This window comes from Musca autumnalis, unplaced genomic scaffold, assembly GCF_047663935.1.
Source record: "Musca autumnalis isolate F117 unplaced genomic scaffold, ASM4766393v1 scaffold_2, whole genome shotgun sequence".
Lineage (NCBI taxonomy): Eukaryota > Metazoa > Arthropoda > Insecta > Diptera > Muscidae > Musca > Musca autumnalis.
Window position 1 is genome coordinate 205,605,614 of NW_027411755.1, and position 21,137 is coordinate 205,626,750.

At 32.2% G+C, this 21,137-nt stretch overlaps 1 protein-coding gene across 3 annotated transcripts in view; it reads left to right on the plus strand.

Moving 5' to 3' along the window:
• Positions 1-21,137, plus strand: part of LOC141395166 (uncharacterized) — a 1,209,623-nt gene that overhangs the window by 1,144,354 nt on the left and 44,132 nt on the right. For 2 of the 3 annotated variants that reach the window (XM_073970672.1, XM_073970669.1), the window contains exon 2: positions 1,330-1,685. The exons of the other annotated variant lie outside the window; for it this stretch is intronic. The gene's annotated coding sequence lies outside the window, so the exon portion shown is untranslated. The remainder of the gene's footprint in view (positions 1-1,329; positions 1,686-21,137) is intronic. 3 annotated transcript variants of the gene reach the window in all.

Genomic DNA, 21,137 nt, shown 5'->3' on the forward strand with positions numbered 1-21,137 from the left:
TGATAACTGCTATTTAAGCGCACATTATGTCTTATTTGTTGATGTGAAGTATTTTTTAAGCCTAGGCAACAGGTAACCTTGTTTGGCTGTCTTCTGGAATCATTTTTAATACTTTTGTATTGTGTGTACCAGTTTGGAAGATTGGTAGTGGCTTAGAACGTCGGGCTTATTATTCATTGTTCTCTTATTAGGACGAAGGTGACTATTTGCGATCATTTTTAATTAATTGAAATAGGGGGAGTCGTCTAAAATAATGTTACGATTATTTCGCGGATGGTTATTCAGCTCATCAGCAGTTCTTTAGTTTTTTACCAGCCGCATACGTAGTGTATACGACATAATGCCACACACAAAAGCCTTGACTTTAATTAAAGAATTTGTATGAGTTTGTTCTTGTTTTGCTTTCATTGATAGAGGGCAGATTTCTGTAAAAAACGTATACGTACTTGTATTTTTTTTATTTTTACAATTCTCGGTTATTTTTAGTACAAGAACATGCACGCACTCACAAGCACGTTTGAAGAAATAATACTAAAAAATATATAATTCTTCTTTTAAAACCAAAATATACATATACAGCATACTGGTACTTTATTTGACATACAACATGACCTAAAGCTAGGCATTAAAAAAATCATTAGAATCGCTAACAAAGAAAAAAATACCTAGAAAAAATAAACAATTGAAAAAAGTGGCAAAATCTTCCTGATTGTTAAGATACTGAAGTACTTGTATGTATGGCTTTTTGCTTATGGGCTAATATATAAAAAATGTGCAAAAGGAAAAATATTAAAAATAAAGAAATCTCAATTTTTGAACCATAAGTGGTTTAATTAGTGTGAGAAACAAAAGTGTGATGGCATAATAAATAAAGATAATAAAAATATTTGCAAATATTTTCAACAACATACAAAAATACATTTTCACTTAAGCTTAATTAAAAGAATTTTTATTACCCAGAAAATGAAAAATAAATCTCAACAAATTCAAAGAAATAAAAATCACAGAAAAGGTGTCAAAGCACTGATATGTGAATTGCCTTAAGAAAAAGTGTCTTAAATTGAAAACAGTGATAAAATCAAAGAAAATACATATACAGAAAATACAAATACATATACAAATCAATAATAATTGAAATTGGTGAAACCAAAGAATAAAAAAAACATTCCAGTGCACCCACAAATTAAAGAGAATACCAACTACCAACTACATAGCAACGACAAATTTATTTCTTAATTTTATTTAAAAAATTTCATCTAAAATATTCAATCCAAAAACTACGACCTAACTAAATTTCATATCAAAATTTTATTATTTTTCTATTTCCAGTTATTCTCCAGTGTCAACGATTTGAAATAAAATAAAAACGAAAAAAAGAAAATAATAAATTGGATTAAATTGGATTAAAAGTGAATTTGTTCGACGAATCAAAGATAGATACATAGTGATATCAATACCAAATAGAATGTGAACCATTCTTTGAAAAGAATAAAAAACAACAACAACAAAATTTTTTGAAAATTGAAATAAAACAAGAAAAAACAAAAATATAATAAAATTAAATATATAAAAAAATTGGTGTAATAAAATAAAACGACAGCAAATAAAACCACATCACAAATACCACTATCTTCAAGGATTATTGTAAATTTGAAAAAATAAAAGGATATTCACTTTTTGATGTGGTAAGTTGTTAACAAAAATTCCTTTTTTTTGGGTTTAAATTTAATTTAAATGTTTAAATAATGAAGAAAAACTTGTATCTGTATCTGGAGTTAGAGTTAATTGCAATGCATACACCACAATGTGGAAAAGATATTAAAAGCTTGTTTTGCCAAAAATTCAGTAACTTCGCAAAATATTGTTTTCAATCTAAGGAAACGAACACGTTTCATGAATTAATTTTTTTTCTTAATAAGGATTAAATACTAACAAGTATCAACAATATTAGATATATAATATCCCTACTAAGAGGTTACCATATGGGGAGGTACCAGATCGTATTACATGTAAACAATTTCCTATAGGTCTCAAACCGGGAATATCTGAAAACTAAGACGTTTTATAAGCCATCAATTACAACAAATATTGCATACAGATTAACTCCATCAGGCCGGTTGCCAGGTCGACTAAAAAGGTACCAGTTGTGGAATTCTGTAACTCATTTTTTGAGTTACCGACTAAATAACGCAAAATTATGAATGAAAAGTATCAAACATGGTGACAGCACTGTTGCTATCGTTAGGATTTAGCAACAGCTTTATTTTGTTTGTCAACTTAGCAAAAATGTTCGTTATTATTGAATTTATAAGCATTTTAATTTTACCGATATTTGTCGTTAACTCTAAAAATAAGTTACATAATTCCACTACAGGTGTTATTAACAGTAAACTGGACCTCCTGGCCCATAATCAGGTCTTAAAAGTGGTTTATTTAACTGAAATTTCACAATTAATGTTAACCCTACACCACCAAGTTTGTAACGCCTCGAAATAATGGTCGCACGGTGGTTCAGAAATTGATTTTCCTGGCCAAAAATCAAAAGTTTGTTTTGTCAAAGATATTTAATTTCTACATGGGATTAGGTCAAAATATTGGAAGGTGTAGGCGTGGGTTCCCCTAAAGACGAAAATGTTTTCCCATATTTGGGCAATATGTAATTTTTGCAAATTTCTGCAGAAACTATAACAGGTATTGTGTTCATTGATTTTTGTAAGGTAGGTAGGATTGTGGCCATTAAAAATCGTTTTAATAAATTTCCGTATCGTTTACACTACATGCGCTATTTTATTTTTCCTCAGGTAATAAATTTTATGAAAATGCAAATTTAGTGGACTAGAACTTTTGTGGAACAATGTTCTGTTTTCAGATAAAGATGCCTCTCAGATAAAGTCTCCTCTTTCAGTCCATATATCCTTTTGTACCTGTACCATTCCGTCCGTTTAACACTTTTTTTAAAATTATATGGGTAATTTATTATTAAGTTTCAGTGTTTTATTTATAAATGCTCTTAAAACTAGAAAATAATTTGTCGCTTAGCCTCAATAAGTATATTCTTCCACATAATGGAATCTCTCAAATAAAACGCTTGCCGTTTAATTTTGCCACCATTTTTAATTTAAATACAAGCATTTTTTTATCATGTGGAACAATATACTTATTGAGGCTAAGCGACAAATTATTTTCTAGTTTTAAGAGCATTTATAAATAAAACGCTGAGACTTAATTTTTTTAATTGTCTTTTATTTTTAACTTTATAGTAAATAAACTTTTTGACCACTGCGTTAAACATGAGTTACTAGATTTGAATTAAATTGGGTGATACAGCTATATTGGGGCTATACCAAACCTTGACCTATGTCTAAAATTTTAGTGGGAAAATTCCTGGACCATTGGGAACTCCAAATGGCAAGTTACAGCCAATTCGGTCTAAAAATGAAGACAAAATCGAGTGGTACCGTTATATGGGGGCTGTAGGTAAAAATGGACTCATATTGGTTTTGGTTTCACATTCATGTATTGTCATCCAAATCTGAAAAGTGGGCCAAGTTTTAGTTCGATTGGTCAACTGCAACTGTGTCAAAAATGAGTTAGCAGATTTGAAGAGGAAGATAAATGAAACAGTGTAACAAGTTAAAAAAAAAAAACACTGTAAAATGGACCAATATTGGGTTTGATTTCATATTCATGTATTGTCATCCAAATCTGAAAAGTATGTAAAGTTTTAGTTCGATTGGTCAACTGCAACTGTGTCAAAAATGAGTTACCAGATTTAAAAAGCAAGATAAATGAAACAATGTAAAAACACTGTAAAAATGGACCAATATTGGTTTTGATTTCCTATTCATATATTGTCATCCAAATCTGAAAAGTGTGCAAAGTTTTAGTGCGATTGGTCAACTGCAACTGTGTTAAAAAATAAAAAAATGAGTTACCAGATTTGAACTAAAAGGACACCAAAGCAAGTTAAATAAAACACTGTAAAAATATGTGTTTTTCCACACAAATTCACATTTTTAAGTATATGAGTGTTTATACGAGTTATATAAGTTTTGTTAAAACCCAAGGAGTATTTTTTAAATTTTGAAAAAATTAATTTTTTTTAACTTGTGAAAAAAATTGTTTCGACATTTTTTTTTTGTATTTTTATAGTTTATTTATTGGCGTTTGACCATTTTTGGTATATAAGAAGGTATAAAAAACGCAAAAACTCTGATATTTTGATGAAAAATAGTAAAAAAAAGAAAACTCAAAAGTTTAAATTCGACCTTGAGTTTCTCTGCAACTACTGGACCGATGTTGACCGCTTATGATTTATTTGAAAGCTGGTTGTGTTATATGTTTAACAAAAACGAATTATGAAAATATCTCTATCCGTTCAAAAGTTACCGAATTTTGACCAGTAAAAAACGATTCTGAACCACTGTGCGTCGTAGACCCATACTTGTATGTATATACCAAAATGAATGTCTCGATGATCTGAGTCGATCTCTCTATGAGTGTCCGTTCGTCTGTCCATCTAAACTTTGTAATCGCACTACATGTAGCAATTTTGATCGAATCGTCACCAATGATGCAAAGTAGGTTGGCGTAGGTGGCTAAATAACGGAGATATGGATACATCCATTTTCCATTCTTTAAACACGCTACCGGTGACAATTTTCATCGGATCGTCACGAAATTTCTAGGGTTATTTGGGGGTCCCATAGGGGAAGAAGCCTATTTTGGTATTAGTCGGATAATATCCAAGAGTCGGAATGGGCAAAAAACGTAGGTGAACCAAAATTCAAAGTTTTATTCTTACGCGAATATCTGCGCGTTTAGTAGTCGTATTTCAAAAGGAATGTCCGTCAATGAATGAGGAAAATATCATCGTTATTATGATGCAAATTGGCGCACATCCCACTTTACCATTTTTTATTTGAATTGTACTGTAGAGTATCTCATCTTTGCCCAGTGGCCAATTTTACGAAAATCCTGGCCAAAATTTTAATAATAAATATGCAAAATTAAAAGCACATTTTAGGCTTAAAATCATTCTCCATGTGAGTTTTGGCAAAATTGTCATACAAAACATAACTTTAGAAGAATGTTCTCCGCTAAATTTCACTATAAGTCACCAAAAAAATGAAATCTCATTATATACCAAGAAGATTTCGGCATCAATTGTGCCAAACCAAGATAATAGAATAAGCTTCTACCATTTCTACAGTTTTGTAAATATATGAATTAAGATTACTTGGAATTCTTGTCTTTGGCAACCTTACTAAGAAGAATGCGAGGAATATTTTCTTTAGAAAAAATTAACCCTCATGCGAGTCATAAAAGCTCCTTGGTACATTTTTCCACAAATCATTAAAATCGAAAACAAAATGTGACCGTATCAGATTAAAGTATTCTAGAAATTTGTTACAAAAGGTAGGGAGTGACCTATACTATATTCAAAATCAAAGAAAACCTGTACATATCTGCAAAACAAAATATCACATAAAAACAAAAAGTTCCAATATGTGCAGGATGTTTCGATGGAAATTAGCAAAAAACTCTTTCCTTTTTATGAAATGATAAGGTACACATCCCAACTCAATTTTACTCACAACTATTTTCATCATTTATTGTGAAAATTGTCCTTAAAAAAAGTCAACAAGTACGGACATCAATTATTAAAAAAACGCACTTCATTCGCAACACTGAGCATTTTACATTCTTTTCATGGTATAAGTAAAGAGGTAGGTTTAAATGAAAAAAATCTATAGAGCCCTGCTTTTTTTTCTAAATTCCTATTACTTCAAAATTGGTAAACACAAAAGCAACCAAACCTTATTTTGAGCATTTTATAAAAAACGCGAAAAATGAATGAAGTGTCAAGGTTTCTCCACATAATCGATTTGTGGATATTATGAAATGATTGTTTCAATGCAAAGCTGAAGAATTTCTTCCATACAAATATTTTTAATTTTAAAACTCATTGAATTTGTTTGTTATACCCTATACCACAATGTGGAAAAGGGTATTATAAGTTTGTTTTGGTAAAAATTCATGTAACACCGCGAAATATTCGTTGGAGACCCCCAATGTGGTATACCAATCTTCATATCTCGACGAGATAAAGCGATTTTGAGATGTGTGTTTGTCCGTCCGTCCGTCTGTCTATTATATATTGTAAACACGCTCCAGGCCGCAATTATGGACCGATCGTCACGAAATTTTGTATGGAGGTCGGGTTCAGATCATTGGTGATGATTCTTATTGGTGATGATCGTGAAATATTTAGCGGGTGAAATGGACCAGAAACATAATATTTATCCAATTTTCTAGCGGCTCTGTAGGTCTCAATAATGGTCCGATCAACGCGTAATTTTAAATAAGGTAAGAGTATATCACAATGGAGAAGCTTACAATTTGAGATGGCGATCGGATAATATTTAGAGGGTTAAATGGATCAAAACTTTTGTGTGAAAATTTGTAATATACAGTTTATATCTTAATTTCTGGAAGTGACATTCCGGACAAGTGAAAGTGGAACGCTTGACCTTTCAATTGATGCCAATTATGTTGGTGTGCATGCTCAGATAACAGAGTTATAGCCTAATATATTCCGTTATTTGTTTGTAGTGTAATAATAAACTCGCTAGAAGTCGCAATTGTCACGAAATTAAATTGTCCGTCCATTAAAAATTGTAAACAAGCTTAAGGCCGCAATTATTCACCGATTGTAACGAGTTTTTAAGGAGGTTGGGTTCGGGCCAGAATAGAAATGATTAGTTTTTGACAGGGTCTAAAATGTTAACGCCATTTTAGCAAAAGCACCGAATATTTGCAGCTTTGCCTGCTAACATTTCTTCGAAATATGTTTAGCAACAATGAACAACGACAACATGTAGCAACAAATTTCACAAAAATATTGTTAGCGATGCTGATGCTATTTGATATTTTCGCTTTAATAAAATAGCATCGGGCACTTATACTCATATTTTGCGGCACACATGATCAACACATATCAGAAAAGAGAATAAGCAACAAAGTTTCAACGGCTTAGCCATGTTTTCAGCAAACAATTGCTTTTGAGAGCAGGGCTACCAGTGTAATGCATTAAAAATCACGATATAATTAATTCCACTTTTTTGTTCAAAGGACATGCGAATTTTTGGTGAAGCTGTTCAAGATATATTTTTTATTTTTAAACAATAATAATTAGTACTCTTTAGGTTCTACCATATGATGGAGGCATTTTGATATTAAATGACACCTTTTTTATTACTGCGTTGGCAACTCTAATCAAAAAACCACCATCGGATGCTAATTCGGTCTTACGAATGGTCAGCCGACTGGTAAATATGTAGCGTGGTTGTCGATTATGCCTAACGCAAAAAAGCCTAGGCGTTAGAAACGAAATAAGCAAAAATGTACAAAAATAAATATGCGTTCGGTTGATTATTTAGCCGTGTGTGTCAATATTGTGTAGCAGTTGAAGTGTACAGCTAATGCTAAAGTTTTTAGATGCTGGCTTTTAAACCCTGGTTTTTGGTGATGATCGTGAAATGTTCAGGGGATGAAATGGACCAAAAACAAAATTTTAACCAGTTTTGTAGCGGCTCTGTAGGTCAAAATAATAACCCGCAAAATTTTAAACAAAGTTTCAGTTTATGATGAAGAAGAAGCGTACAAACAACGTGAAGATCAGATAATACTTAGCGGGTTAAATGGACTAAAACTTTTGTGTGAAATTGGTAAAAATTTCAATAACGTAGCGGTTAAACAACGGAAGCAGTAGTACTACATAAGTGGGTTTCAATACATTTTAGTTTGTGTGAACTAAATGTTCCTTTCCTGCTAAAAAATTTTTCTTGGTCATGCTAGATAACTTTTTGGTTTTGGTCATAAGTATTATGCATTACATCTCTGATATTTGATAATTAAATTTTCACAATCATTGAAAAGAAGTTCCTTGGAGAGCGATTGTCCAGGGATAGTGGTATAGGGTATCCCATGGTCGGCTTCGTCCGACTATAAACTTTTCTTACCTGTTTTTAAAATAGTTTGGCATATTTTTCAAACAATACACACACATACACCGATTGTGTACTTTGTTTTGACATTTTAGGAATACTTGAATAAAAAAAATTATATTGACAGATAGCTTTAGCTAACCTTTCTTATGAAACCATGATTCCTTTCACATACCTATCACTACAATTACAAAGGACAAATATTTAAAAGCCGTTGTTTATTTTAGATATTATAATATTAAAAAAACATAACTACACGCAGTGGGATCCTATAAACAATATTTGACACTATTTATTATTAATTGATATAATGTTTTTTTCGATTTTTGGCCAGGTTTTTCAGCAATTTGCCACTGGGCTTTGGTCGGATGCGTTTCGACAATGAAGACATTCTGAGCTTTAAAATGTGCCCAATTGCTTTACCAAAATTGGTGAAATGCTTGCGATGTTGAAAAAGACCCTGGGATATACCAATTTCCTATTTATGGAATTTTATTTCCATGTCAAATATTTCTTCTTCTGTTGGACATATTCCAAAGAGAGAGCTTTGTAAAAGCTCAGATGGTTGAGCTTCAAATTAAAAAAAAAAAATTGGCATTGATGATAAAATATAACAGTTATTTCAAAAAACGCTAAGCTATCACAATTTTCTATTCTTTCTATTTGGTGTATTAAAGACATGTAACGTGCTAATCAAGAAGACCAGCAAAGCTTTCAAAGCAAAGTACCAAGTAGATGTCGACAATAGTCAAATATAAAATTATATATTAATTATTTTGGTTCAGTTCACCTTAAGTCATTTGGTATAAAAACTTTAGTATCTCCCTAAAATAAATGTTTACGAGTGAAAAGATTATGCACAGGGCTGGGATATCACATAGCCGGCCCCGTCCCGTCTTTAGACTTTGCTCACTTGTTAGTTATAAGATATTTTTTATGAGACATTGAAGTAAATAAATGATATGTTTTTCGTGGAGCCTAATTGCAAGCACTGTATATAACATTTAAAGCCACTGGCCGTTTAAACGCCACAAAAAAAAGGTTGCAAAAATTTACGTAAAACTAGGATATTTTTGCCTATTTTTGTGTAGCTTTTTGCATTTTGTTATAGTATTGTTTATTATCTATTAATCTAAGCTTATAAAGCTTTATTCAGTCCATGCATTTCCACGCAATTGGCCTAAAACGCAAGCAATTCAGAAAAATGCACCTTTCTTGCAATTTTCGATAAAAAATTTAAATATTCGTTAAAAATTTAATCATAAATGCTAAATTCATATAAAGTCAGTGATTTGTTAGGAATATAGTAAGAGTATTTTCTTCATCAAAAACCAAGTTATTGTCATGTAAGAATACACATTTATTACCTTTTTAAGTTTTTGGCATTTTTAAAAGAAGGCCCGATTACAGGAAATCTTTACGTTTTAAACAAAAATTATTTATTTATTTATTTTTTTTTTTTTTTTTGAAAAATGTCCTCTTATTTATGTATATTCCAATATTTTGTATATAATGAAGTTAAGCACAAAAAATACTTCCACGTTTATTTTTTTTAACTTTGCCTAATTAGAAAAATAACAAATAATTAAAAAAACCTCTTGCCACAATATTACAGAACTGTCATTAAGAATTTATGCAATTCCACGAGGAAATAAATTATATTGTGCATAATTTAAAATAACACCTTTAATTATATGATTTGCTTATAAAAAGAAACCGACCGAGAAACGGACAGACGGACATACAGCCAAAACATACCAACCAACAACAATCAGACAGAGAAATGGACAAGCAGCCGGATAGTCGGAGGAAGAAAAAAAACTGAGTCAATTATGTTATTATCGTATTTTATGATTTATGATGGACGAATGAATGACTACGACTCACTCTCTTGATGATGCTCGATGGATGGATGGGCAGACAGACGGACAAATGACTGACTGGTTACTTGGTTAGTTGGAGGAATGATGGTTTTAGGTGATTACTTATGCTTGGCTTGATGTTTGACTAAATAAATGGATGGGATCATTTAATTTCTATAACACTTTTTTTCGTTGGGCATTTAAATGTCGAAAAAAGATACGAAAATAATTTGTAAATGTTGTTTTGGTTTTTTACTGCATGCCTCTACCATTATATGGGGAGGGAAGGTTTTACTTAAAACTATGTTTTGTAATTAGGACTGCAGCAAATTAATCTTAGTAGATATTATTCAAATATATTATTTTTCCGAAACCTGGCACCTAGAATTGAACAAGAAAAATATTTCCCATAATAAAAGGACATGTCAGCTTTTTTAAAATCAATTAACCCACATAAAGTTACTGGTCGTTTAAACGCCACAAAAAATGGTTGCAAAAATTGACGTAAAACTATGTGAGAAAGTCGATAAAAATATTAATATTCTAGTTTTCCGGTCGGCTATTGGTTGTATAGTTGTATGTTCGTACAACATCTTATGAATTGCTGCTACTTCAGCGAGAAATGTAATTAGGTTTTTTTTGCACCATTTCTTAAACAAAAAATTCAAATAAAATTGTTGTCATTTACCGAGCTCACTATCTCTTTCTACAACGGAAGAGATAATGAAATCATATAATGTTGTTTATAAATTGTAATTTCCCTTTTTCCCCTTTTCTTTTGTGTATTTTTATGACGGCTATGAAGTTTTTGTTTAACAAAGATGAGTCCACTCAAATAATAAACTTTCAAGACATTCTTCATACAATTTTTGTTTAACAAATAATAATGATCTCATTTTGCAAAACATCAAAGCAGCGAACCAAATGACATACTTAATGTCCAGCAGCAAAATGTTGCAAAATTTCGGAAATGAGTAATGAAGGTATATGTCATTTAATGTTTTGTTTTTCTTCTTAAATAAACAATTTTCTGTGTTAATGACAATGGAAAGATGGGAAATGAATGAAAGACGGAAAGTTCAAATGGAGGTTAATTACTAAGGTATATGCCACATTCATGTGCACTTTTGAGAGACTTAGGAAATTAAATGCAGTTTTATTATACTTTTATTTGATTAATTCGAATACGTTGAGGACTCGAAAAGGGCAATATATCATTTTCTAAATTCCGTTATTCATTCCCCCAAGACAGATGTATTTTCTTAGGTTCAGATTTGACATAAAACCTTTGAGAGAACATCATATCATTGGGGGAACCCCCATTATAACATAGCGGGTTTATACAATACTTTTTTAAATGCCGCACCAAATAAGTAGATATTGTATGGCCAGCAAAAGTAGACAAATCAGCTTAAAATACATAATACTCGTATATAATAGACAACAAAATGTTTGCAAACAATTTATATTTTTAAATAAATTTTCAAAAAAAAAAATGAAATCAAAAAATTTCAATTATTTTGTACATATTAGTTGGTTTACCAGTTTTGACACAACATCAAGCCAGGGTTTCGGAGTCGAGGTATTTTTGGCTCGGGTCCGACTCCAGGCCGGTTTTTTCCCGACTCCGGCTCCGACTCCGAGGTTAAATTCCTGTACCACTAAAAAGGAATAAAATGTGGACAAATGTTTAACTTTTTCCTATATTTGGCCCATATAGGCTAATCTGTTTGTTTTTCCTAACATATTCTTTAGAATGTTCATTAATACTCAACTCAACTCGAGTATAACGTAATATGCTTTCTGAATTTTTTGTTGAAAAATATATGCGAAGTTTTTTTGACAAATAGTCGTCTGCGAAATTCTGTTTTTATAAAAGCGTTTTGTGGTGCCAACTCTAGCTCGAAAACTAACAAACCTTTTGTCATATATTTTGTGGGTTTATCAAGGACATACAAATCTAGTCCCATATCGATACATTTTGTAACAAATTTTTGATTTTACTGAAATGGTGGACAAAAAAAGTCTAAATTTTAATTTTTGGTTTAAAAAACGGACGTTTTTGATCATAAAACGGGCAAAAAAGTTTATAAACAAACTCGATCGGGTTTCTTTCTAGATGTTGATGTCCTTACTAGCTTTCTATGGAATCATCTTATTATAAAGATTTTATCTAATCTTATGTAAAAACTCTTCAAAATATGATACAGGAATATCAGGTTGTAAAAAAATCATCAGTATTTCAGCATTTCATAATAACTTATACGAAATGAATGGGTAAAACTCATGAAGGACAATAAAACCGTGACAATATCGATTTCTTGGAACCTACTTAAAATTCTCCGAGTAACATTTTTGCAGAATTTTTTCATGTAGAAAATACCCTTTTTGTTTTTTCTTTTTCAGTTCAAAAACAAAACGGACATGGCAGGAACTGAGCTATAAGGTCAAAATATTCTACCAAAAAATGCCTCATTCTATTTAACTCAAAACATGTCATCTCAAAATTATGAAACAATATCGCCAAACAAAGCTATAAAGCATTTTTTTCAGGCGTTATTGGGGGCCAATCAAAAAAATCATTACGTCATAACACAGAAATATCAGCTATGGTATCCTTTGGGTTACTTAATATACTCAATATTGGCTTTCATTCACGAAGGGAATTTTTCACCCCTAGACCTTGACTTCCATTTGATGTCACAGTGTAATCAGTAGGATATCCGAAGAGACCATAATGTCTTTCTCACAAAAGACAAGATGAAAAAAACAGTAGACCTGTGTGAGAAGACCAGTAGGTCTTCTGATGGAAGACTTGCAGGACTTATATAGAAGACGTAAAATTTTCAATTATAACTGAACTGTTAAAGAACTTTACTTTTTGCTTGCAAAAAATTGAAGGATCATTTGGACCACAAAATATTTTCCACGTGAATTTTGTAATCAAAATAGAGTTGAAAAAGTCTAGACTTCAAAGGATAGTAAATATCCTGTGAATCGTCCTCTAACTACCGTTCGCTTATATGTTCTTTTCAAATAAATAATGTTTTTTGAAAAAATTTGGTGTGCCGAATTTAGTGTTATATTTCTATAATCACGGTGCGCCTTAACTAACTTTTAATGAAAGGTGCTTTCACCTGGGAACTTTTTGTTGATTTTAAACTACAATGTTCATAGATGAGAAAAATCAAAGAACAAAAATATCGCCGGAGGGATTTTCAAACAAATCGCTGTTAAAGTTCACATTTTTATGTTTTTTTAGGTTTTACAGTTTTACTTGGAAACCGCAAGTCCTATTGAATTGGGACTAAAAAAATGTTGTAGCAGTAAACATTTTCGACAAGATTGACCTTTATGACTTTTTCCCAGGTTTTAACATTTTTGAGATATAGAAGTTCAAATTGGGAGAATGCACTGACTGTATCGCCTTTTTATAAAACAATGTCATGTATGGTGCCCTTAACTAGCTTTAAAAGAAAACCGCTTACACATGGGAAGTTTTTTGTAGATTCTGAAATAGCAATGTTCAGAGATATGACAAAACCAAAACCAAGAAAATATCGCTGGACGGATTTTTAAATAGGTCAAAGTTCACATTTTTAAGTTTATTTTAGGTTTTCAGGATTTTGCTTGGAAACGGCAAGTCCTATCGAAATGGGACTAAAGAAAACGTTGCAGAGGTTTTTCACCGCTTTAACATTTTCTTAAATCTCATTTCGATAGGATATGCCATTTCAGATTAAAATCCTTAAAACATAAAATAAACCTAAAAATGTGAACCACGATTTATTAAAAAAATTCTCCAGCGATTTTACATTACATTACATTGTCCCAAGTTGAACTATTATATATTTTGACGGAGTATTGTTTTGGGGACCAATAGCAAGAGATTTGCACAAAAAAACTGTACAGTTTTTACATAATTTGTTACCATAAACGAACAATTAATATGAAATTTTTTACAATATTGGTCTTTGCAATACATTTGTTGTCTAACTGTATGTACGAGTATATGTTCATTAGGGCGACCCGGAAACAAAAAGCTTTGGAACTCCTACCCCCTACTTTTTTCAATTTGATTCAAAAAAAAAAATTCTAATGGAGAATTGTTTCTGGAAATATGTGCAAAATTCGACCTCGCGATAGGCGGATCATTCTTCCCACATAAAACTTGTCACAAAATAACATGGCGCTCACGAAATACACTCATCCCAGTAGAGAGTCAGATAGATCACTTCTGCATTGTCAAAAAGAATTTTAAAATGCTGCAAGACGTGAGAGTGCTACGTAGCGCCGACATCGCCTCAGATCACTTTCTTCTGATAGATGAAATTAAAATCATGCTCCGAAGACATACTCGCCAATCCACAGCCAGAGAACCGAAACGCCGCCCTTTTAACACCAACAAAATGCAATCTGAAGATACAAAACGTAATTTTCTGTCCAATTTTTCAAATAAATACCGGCAGATGCCTTCAACACAATCGCCGAATCTCAATATAGAAGCTGAATGGACGAAAATTAAAACCGCATTGTCTGAGACTGCTGTCGAAACAGTGAACTTCCACAGAAAAGATCACAAGGAATGGCTATCCCAAGAATTTTGGAATTTGGTAGAGGAGCGACGTAAAACCAATACAAAATTACTAACGGGATAAGACCCCCTCCAAAAATCATCATTACAAGCTAAAATATCACAACTTATCAAAAAAGTGAAGAAACAAGCCAGAAACGATAAACGCAGTTTTATAAATTCTATGGCTGCCGAAGCCGAGGCGGCAGCAAGTCGTGGAGACTTAAAAACTGTTTTTAATATAACGAAAAAACTTTCGGGGAAAAAGCTAAATTCAAACATACCTATTAAAGACAAATTCGGAATGATTCTCACGGATACAGACGCACAGCTCAAAAGATGGAAGGAACACTTTGAGGATATCTTAAATCGCACCATCGAACCAGCTACCGATTTAAATATTGACGGAATACAAAGCCACACCTACAACCGTCCTACGGAATACATAAATTCGGGTACCCCCTCAATAAACGAAATAAAAGATGCAATAATACTATTAAAAAATGGTAAAGCAGCAGGTATCGACAATCTGCATGGAGAATTTTACAAATGCGACCCAGAATATTTCGCTGAAATACTCTCACCACTAATAACCAAAATCTGGGAAACTGAAACGATCCCGTCAGAGTGGAAAGAAAGCCTAATAATAAAAATACCAAAGAAAGGGGACCTAAAAAATTGCACCAACTGGAGAGGGATAGCTCTAACACCATCTATATGCAAAATTTTCAACAGAATAATACTCACCCGCATACTCGATCCACTTGACAAATGCCTTCGCAAAGAACAGGCAGGGTTCAGACCTAACCGTTCCTGTGTGGACCAAATAAATAGTTTGCGATTGATAATCGAACAGTGCAACGAGTTCAATACGCCATTATATTTGAACTTCGTTGATTTTGAAAAGGCCTTCGACGCTCTAAATAGGAAAAAAATCTGGGAGGCACTTGAGAACAAAAGCGTCCCTACAAAAATAATAAATCTTATAAAAGCACAATATACCAACTCAACAATGAGAGTCTTTCACAACGGCAAAATTAGCGAAGCTTTCAAAACTATCAGCGGAGTTAAACAAGGATGTCTGCTTTCTCCACTCCTTTTCATAACCACGCTAGACGAAATATTGTCATATTCAATAAATCAAAACAAAGGCATACCTTGGAGACTACATCATAACTTCGAAGATTTGGAATATGCCGATGACATCGTGTTGCTTGCTACTACCAAAGAAAATATGCAATCGAAAATCAATCAATTATCTGAGCAAGCAGCAAAATTTGGCCTACACATAAACGCCGAAAAAACGAAATGTATGCATGTTAAATCAACCCAAACCCCTACATTCTTTCTAAACGGGAAACGTATTGAAAATGTAGTTAACTTTAGCTATCATGGCAGCAACATCAACCCGAACGGCGGAGCAATTGTCGACGTCGACATGCGCATCCAAAAAGCCAGAAGCGCATACTGCAGCCTAAAAAATATATGGAACTCTGGGGCATATTCTCCAAAAACCAAATTACACATATATAATGCCTGCGTTAAGTCGGTACTATTGTATGGATCTGAAACCTGGCTAGTGAATGAAAATATTAAGAATAAACTGCAAGTTTTCACCAACAGATGTCTTCGCAACATTCTTAAAATATGGTGGCCAAGAACCATATCAAATGCAGACCTTCTTCAACTGGCTCAACAAGAAGATATAAACACACAAATAAAACGACGTAAATACAACTGGATTGCCACGAAACGTTGAGCTGGAATCCTCAGGGTAATCGCAGCAGAGGACGGCCAAAAACCACCTGGCGAAGAACCATTCTTAATGAAACTGGAAAATCTTTTAATGAGTTAAGATATATTGCTTCGGATAGAGTAAGATGGAGATTCTATGTAAATAGTTTATGTTCCTGATGGAATACGCTAATAAATATTCAAAAACCTTATATATGATATTTTATGGCGATCGGTTAACGTTAACACATGTCAACATAGTAATTTGTATGGGACCAAAGGTGAATTTTTACGAAAATTATCTAAAGGCCGTTGTTATGGTCCAATTGATGAAAAACTTTACCAGTTCATGTGCCTAAAAAACCAATCCTACAAAAAATTGAAAATCGGATGATCGAATGATGAATTTCAGTGCGAGGTTATCCTTTAGCGGCAGGAATTGTATAAGTCTTAACATTGTTCGCATGCTCACGGCACTAGTTGCTTCGGACAATGCTGATTGGCGATTCATATTTTTTCCAAGTATTTGAAAGCTGTTGGGCAGTCGTTCAGAGCTACATATAATTGTTCAAAATTTTGAGGGCGGAAATACTGAACCAAGGATCACCCCATACAAAAGGAATGAATGAACAGATTTTATGCCACCTGTTCCGGGTTCCAGGCATCAAAATTATAAAGCATGGATTGTCGATGTTTTGTATCCGCCTCAACTTTACAAAAAGAATGTAACTCCATGATGTATTTTCGAAGCTTTTTCTTAGTGTACTGTCTAGAATCATTTCTCAATAAATACACATGTACAAATCGAAGGGGGTTTTCCTTTATGATTTGTAATGCCTTCCATTTCGGAAGATTAATATGATAGATTGGCAGTAAGTTAGAACGCTAAGACCTCGACAACATTGTCGGTTTGTTGGAGAGGACCAAGGTTGGGTGTGTCGGACTTCGCTAGAATTCACTTTTTCAATACAAAAACTCCTTAGGTCATGTTAGCTCGATTAATTCAATTAATTTCTACAGATTCAGTCTTGAGGACCAAAGCTCTAAAGGCCAGAGCGTTCTTACCCAGCAAAAAATTGGAAGCCACATAAGCCGAATAACCCTTTACTAAGTTATGTCAACAAGTTACTTTCTGCATTACAAGTAAAGCTGAAATATTTTACAAGGCAAAACTACTTACTTTACTAAGTACAAATCAGAGGGATGTGTGTTGAACAGACAACATTTTCGATTTGGTTTTTTTTTTTTGTTATCAAAATTATGAACATGTAAATGGCGCACATGTAATCGTTTAAACAACGAGTGGCACAAATCAGAAGTTCGCATACTCAAAAATGCACTTTCCTTTCCCCCTCCAATTGATTCTAAACGGAACTACTTAGTTCCAAGAAAATATTCCGGACAAGGAACTTTTGTTCTACATATAACATAGTTTCTGTCGAACTATGAAAGAGAACGACTAGTTAAAATATTTCTCTCTCGGAACTATTTGGAACGAAGGAAACAAAAAGAATGATGAAAGAGAAAGATTCGTTGAACCATTTCGGTCCTGTTATTTTTTGCAACTTCAAGGAACTAGTTCGTTTTGGGACAATTTCAATGTCTCATTTTGTTCATAGGTGATGTGGAATTTCGTAATAACATATAGATAGTTAAATTCATTTTTCAAATATATACATGTATGTATATGAAAAATTTATTAATTTTATTACCAATATTAAATGCGATTTCTTCCTTGTCCAATAAAATAGTTCAACTCACCACACATACAGCTCTTTATTATGAAATAAGCGAGAACCCTGTTGTCTTTGACAAAAATCCTCTCTCCGCCCATCAAAAATATGTTGTAACATAAAAAATATATTGGTACCCGAACAAATAAAATTGTATATATATTATAACAAGTTGCAAACATATATTTGTTTGGACTGAAACATAATATGTTTGGATCCAAACATATATTTGTTTGCAACCAATCCCAAACATATATTTGTTTGGATCCAAACATATTTCTAACATATATGTTTCTACGTGTATGGCTTAAATAAAAGAAAAATTTTAACTTTTTTCACAGAAATATAATATCAACCACTTTGGTGCTTGACTTCCTTCAATTAGAGTTGTGCCAAAGGAACTATTTGGAACGATCTAGTTCACTTCGCAGTTCCAATGGCCCACTTTTTTTCTTTGAACAAACTGCGTATACTTAACACCACACGTTATATTTCATGATGTTACTCATACGCTTTGGAACTAGTACAAGGAACTAGGAACTAGATTACCCAACTCTACCTTCAATATTTAAATAGAATAAACATTCATTCAGCAGGAAATAAATTTTGAGAAAAAAGTTGTAAAGTCGTCATCCTAGTGTATATACCTTCGTTAGTCTGAAAACTGACGATATAAAAATCCCTTAATGGAGATCCTAGAGCTTTAAAAATCTCTAAAACTGTTCCTCTTAGCATTGTCAGCTATGTTGCCGAAACCACTATATACATAAAAAGGAAGGACTAAGAGGTATGTTGCACCAAATATTTGGAAAATAGTTTAAAAAGAGATATAGACCCAGCATATTTAGGTTCCTTGTCAACACAAACTTCTTCTATTTCTCCCCTTTCTTTCATACTTGAATTTTGTTGTACAGTGTCAATGATTAAAACCATCAAATATTTGGTAATAATTCGTTGAAGGGCATATTCTTTTCTTAATTCTTAATTTGCTATATCAATTTTACTTGTCACTTTTTAGCATACATTCTTTCCTTTTGTCATTCTAAATAATCCACAAATTATTTATGCAAAATTAAATTATGAAGTTTTTCCGATGTTGTTGTATTTTTTTCCTCTTATCACAATTAGAATTAGAATTGAAACTAAATTACAAATTGAAAACCACAATAACACTCAATTAAAACCGCAAAAAATGTTCACAATTGTTTCAATTTCTGATGAAAATCAAAAGTATATTGAGTAGATAATCAGGGCAATAGTTTATTAATACCGAAAAACATAATTAGGATAAAAAAACTATTTTTTTATAATTAACACATGTTCGTGTATATTCAGTTTTAATTTGTTTCTAATTAATTGTAACATTTCCGCGAACATGACTAAAACTGAATTAAAACTAATTAAAACATGCAAATCTAAATGTGTGGTTTTTTGTTCAATTGTATTTAATATTTTGCAGCAAAGAGAAAAAACGAGGTTTTAAATTAATTTAATTGGGATTGACGTTTAAAGTTGTAAAATGGAATTTTTTGGAATTAAAAAAATATAAGAAATAAAAATATCATTTAATTACACTGTTAAAGATATTTTTTTATTATTTTTTCTATAATTAAAGATATCAAAGAAAAAATTTTTTGGAATCAAAAAAAAAAAAAAAAAACAAAAAATAAAAATAAAAACAAAAATATAATTTAATCACACTGTTAAAGATATTTTTTTTTAATTTTTTGCTATAATTAAAGAGATTAATTAACGTGGTTTTTGAGAGATTTTTAGGAATTTTAAATGGATTTTAAATGCATTTTTTTAATTATTTTTTCTTCTTAATTTTTGAACTTTTGTTTGGGAATTTAACCATCTGTGTGACACCTGGTTCTGGCCAGACCTTTTTGACTTTATAAAAAAGCGTCTAGCCAGACCTAGATATCCAACGGAGGGTTAATCATGACTTTACCTGGCAATCCCTCTCTCCTCAAAAGGTTTCCAATATACATATTTATTTAATATCTCATAAAATAAATAATATCTTAATAAACAATCGATGGGTCGATCTCCCCGTTTACATGGATATCGATAAAGTTGTCACATTGGGTGATAAGCACATTTGTTATCACCAATCAAAATCTCGTGTGAAAGTAAAAAATCTCTCTTAAACACACCGCCAGACACTTATTGAAAACAAACAACAAATATTTTTTTCCTTTCATTAATAAAAATAACATTCGTTAACATGTCATGCCAATGCATTTGAAATATGTCAGGTTTTTGTTGTTGGTATTTTTTTCAGTTTTAATCACAGAACTTCGGTAAATCTGTAATGGCATGTAGACGATAACTGACCGCCAATCAGGCTTATGGCCGCCACTCGCACACACACATGCATTTTCTCTCTATATTATCAACATTAACTTTTAAAACTGATTAAAAGGCAATTTTAATACGCTAATTAACTTAAAGTTTATTTATTATTATTAGTCAAAGTTGTTAATGTGGTGTTGCACAGTGGTTAAGAATTGAAAAAGTGAAATTAAAAGAAAAAAATGTATAATCAGTTTGTTAATTCTTAAAAATCCTTGGGAAATCACAGGTTTGCTCACATTGCTACTACCCACTGTACTATTTTAGCACAGCTATAAGAATATTATGATTCTTCTGGCCAGCTGCGCCGTATAACCTATAGACTGACAGTAGACTGACAATTGGGTTTCTAAGGCCATGTTTATATTATAGCCTCTTGCAGGGTTAACCTTCTTTATGAGGATTTATTTCAAATATAAGCAATGGAATTGACATTTGAAACCCAGTGGTTTTGTTAAATCCGGTTATATATAAACGTACTATAACCCCCCAGTCCACACTAGCGTGCATTTCTTAAAAAAATTTAATGAAATTAGGCGTTCTTAGATTGAGTTCCCCACTACAGCAATTTCACGATATTATTCTACTATGGAACTTGATCTAGTGACGCATAATTTCATGAATTTTTTTAATGAAATCACTCTAGTGCGGATCGGGACTACGTATCGTAGTGGCAAGCACTAGAGAGTTCTTAATTATTGTCTTGGCGACAATTTTTGTATCTGAGTTGGATCGAAAAATCTCAATGGTTTGGTCGTTATATGCCAAAGTGTCCAAAGCACGTGGACAAAAAAGTTTTAAAATCGGGAGGCTCGATTTCCACCGTAGACATACGTTCTAATGGACTTTTTTGCTCAGTACAATCCCA